Raw genomic sequence first — 3,814 nt, 5'->3', positions numbered from 1 at the left:
GCATATTTCACGAACACCCCTCATGAATACTCTATTACACAATTTGTCACAAGTAAACATGCTACCCTGTTTCACCTCCCTAATAAGCAAGTCGAAACAGGGGGGGCATATAGCTACTCACAGATTTCATCACTTTCCCTAGTAAGCATTAGGTGATTTTGTGATCTAACGCTTGTTTTGTAGGGTGCGGTTCCTAACTGTGTACTACAGATACCGCTGGGGGCTTCGTCCGACAACTTATGGATATATCCTTTTTCAAATAATGTTTACTTTTCTGTACTTTAGCTTGCATATGCACGTAGTACTCATATGACCGCTAAAGTGGGGGCTAAATGTAGCGTCGTAAATTGTACGCACTCGCTAGGGTGGTACAATTTCACACCTAGTTTAGCACCCGCCTTAGTGCATTTTGCATTCTGCATTGCATTTCTCCTTAAGCACTTAATTAATCAAATTAATTAGGTCTAAGGTCCTATTTCATCATTCTCTACATCATAAAGTTGGGCCCTTTCACTAAAGCGCGCCCTTTGCATTTTATTCCTCTAATACACCACTTAATCAAAAACCCTAATTAAGTCCTATTTCGAACTTGGGGGCTTGGTTTCGGGGTCAAAACATCTCGAAATCACCTGTAACTTCAGGATTCTCTCTAAAATCATCATATCCGGCGGCCCTGAAAATTTGGTGAAAAGTTGTCAGGACCGTGGTGCCCGGTGCACATGGTCCCGGACATTTTTCCCGAAATTTTAGGAGCACGATCCAATCATAAAATAAAGCTTAACCCCAAGAAATTGGTGGGATATTCAATCTCTAGGTCGGCCAAAATACGAATTTACGATCTAGGGTTTCATACATAAGAGCTCTCTTTCTTCATTGGAAGGGATCGGATTTTTGTTTCCAGGAACTTCATATGCAGCGAAAGAGCAGATCTTTGAGGACTTCAACAACATTCAACATCATTCTATCAAGCATCTATCAAATTCATTCATCCACTTAGGGCTTGGAAGACATTGAAGAACAATAGGAGATTACCGACTGAAGATTGGCTTGTACTCCTCCCTTGAGGGTTGGGTATGATTTCGTATTGTTTTCATGTCTTTGCATAAGCTTTGATACATCATTTATTCATGCTTTAGATCACATTGCATCTTGATTTAGAGCATTTACATTATCATTTGCAAGCAATTAGGGTTTACTTTCTAGGTTGCTCTAGTTTGCTTTCTTGCATTTTGGACCTTGCACACACACTAGGTCTGCACACACAATACATTTTACAAAACAACTTGGCTATTCGTGGAGGTGGAAATCACCAAAGTGGGGGTTTGACTAAGGCAAAACCCTATATAGCCGCCCCTCCCCCTTTTCAGATATTATTGTAGGTTTCGGGATTCGGACGACACCGCGGGATACAGATCCGGAGAGAGAAGGTTGGAACAGCACTCTGTGTGAAATTGCAGAGCAGGAGACTGGGACAGGGGCGCTGGGCGCCCTGGTCCCTGGGACAGAGGCGCTGGGTGCCCTGGTCCTCTGGATAGACAGTTTGCAGACAGTTTCCAGACAGTGTTTCAGAGTGCAGAACAGTGGTTTCCGGTGCAGTTTTCAGGACAGTGGCGCCCGCGCCCCCGTCCCGAACATTTTCAGTCCTATTTTGACTCCGGGTACATATCTGAATTCTTATTTCATCCTTGTACTTACAGTTGTTCATTGTTTAATCTCAATTCTGCAATCTTGTTATTGGTTCATACTTGCATTTTGGGATTAGGGTTTGAACTTGCATTACTTGATCTTACAATTTCAACAAGGGAATAGAAATCCTAATAGATATCCCGTGGCTCTCTCTTTCACCAAAAAAAGTAGCCAATTGTGCGATATCTCTAGGCTCTTTCGTATTCCGTAATGTGTGTCAAAAGGTAGGATTAGGGCATGATTGACCTAGTCTCGCTTTTTCCCCTACACAGTTGGTATCTGAATTCATTTCGAATGGAACACTCTATGAACATTTACACTCGAAAGAGAGGGTTTTGGCATGGGCATCACTTTTGCAGATTGCAATCAAGACGATGGAGGCTTTGGTATATCTACATTCTGGAGCATCTCAGCCCATTTTCCACCGAGATATAAAATCGTCTAACATTCTTTTGAATGAGACACTTTCTCCTAAAGTTGCAGAGTTTGGTATTTCTCGTCTAATCTCTACTTCCAATAACACAGGTCACCTCTAATAATAAAAAGGGCACATGGGGATACTTGGATCCCGAGTACTTCCAAACATTGCAACTCACTGACAAAAGCGATGTATATAGTTTTGGTGTAGTCCTAGTTGAGCTTTTGACAGCTTTGAAACCCATCTCTGTAGAAAGGGCTAGCGAGGAGATGAATTTGGGTGCTCTTTTTCTCTCCAGACTTCATCACAACCGCCTCATAGAAGTCTTGGATAGCAAAGTATTGGAGGAAGAAAACCTGCAGGAGATGGAAGATATAGCAAGGGTAGCAAGAGAATGCCTTCATTTGGAAAGGAGGAAGAGACCCTCGATGAAAGAGGTGGTAAAGCAACTTGTTTTGGTTAAGAGTGGGACAAGAAACACAAATTTCCATGGCAATGAAATGTTTGAGGAGACAAGCATTTCCATAGAAACATGGCAAAGGCCACACACAACCACAAGTTACACTTTTCCAGTCACAGTTGGAGATTTGGAGGAACCATCCACTGCACTGCTTCAGATGTCCACCCTGCCTGAACATTTTTAGTCTACTGCTTTAATGTTTCTGGATTCTGTAGTGTAAGATTTTATTTTTCATTATTTACATTTTGTAATCCATCATCACAAACTAAATTGCAAATTTGGTCCAATAATCTCTAAATCTAATCTCTTATTCTTAGAGCATTTTAATTCACTATACATGATTTGAGATTGTTGATCAACAAGGGATGCACATATTAATCACAGGGTTGCACATCTTTGAAACTACCTATATCTTTTACTTTAAAGCTTAGATAAATATACTGAAGCTACCCTCAAACCAATTTATGTTTCTATTTCTCTAGTTGAAACTTACATTTCTTTTCAATTCCATGTGTAATATCCCCATTTTTTTTAGGTGCTCATATTTTTCTTCAATGTTGAAACATTTACAGTCTGAAAAAGGGTATTTGACATTGGCATCGATCAGTGATAACATCTGTCTTCATTTGTGTAGTCATAGGCCCATTTAACATATTGATATATATATTTTAAAGTGTGGGAGGACGACTCTAAATTCTTATCATTTAATTTTTCTATTTAGTTCATTAATTATTTCAATTTTTTATAGATACGCGTACTGGTTTTTATTAATTAACATAAATTATAATTATTTCAATTTTAAGATTAAAAAATTAAAGTAAATTAAAAGAATACATTTTTTTATTTTTTGTTTCATTATTCAATAATTTGTCTTTTATAGAAGATTATTTTTTAAGTTGTACATTAATATTTTTTAAAATGTAAATTGTATTAGATTCATACTTAAATATCGCATTTGTCATGTACAATCATGTTTCATACAAGAGACACATCTCTCTATACATGTTATCTATTAAAGGACCTTTAAACCCATTTAGTTGCAATATATAGATAAATCTATTTATGTTCTCCAATTTTAACAAACAATTGGTACCAAAGCTAATGGAAGTTGAAGATCAAAACATAAAAGAACATTGTGGGCATTGGTATCAATGAAAGAATATTTGAAAGAGATTATAGTTGAGCTTGTTTGAAGAGATTGTTGGAATGTGGTCACCTATATAGAAGGAGGTTGTAGAAGAGACCAAAAG

The sequence above is a fragment of the Cryptomeria japonica genome, chromosome 5, assembly GCF_030272615.1.
Source record: "Cryptomeria japonica chromosome 5, Sugi_1.0, whole genome shotgun sequence".
Classification (NCBI taxonomy): domain Eukaryota; kingdom Viridiplantae; phylum Streptophyta; class Pinopsida; order Cupressales; family Cupressaceae; genus Cryptomeria; species Cryptomeria japonica.
The sequence above is the reverse complement of the archived record's forward strand: the minus strand, read 5'-3'. Positions refer to the sequence as shown.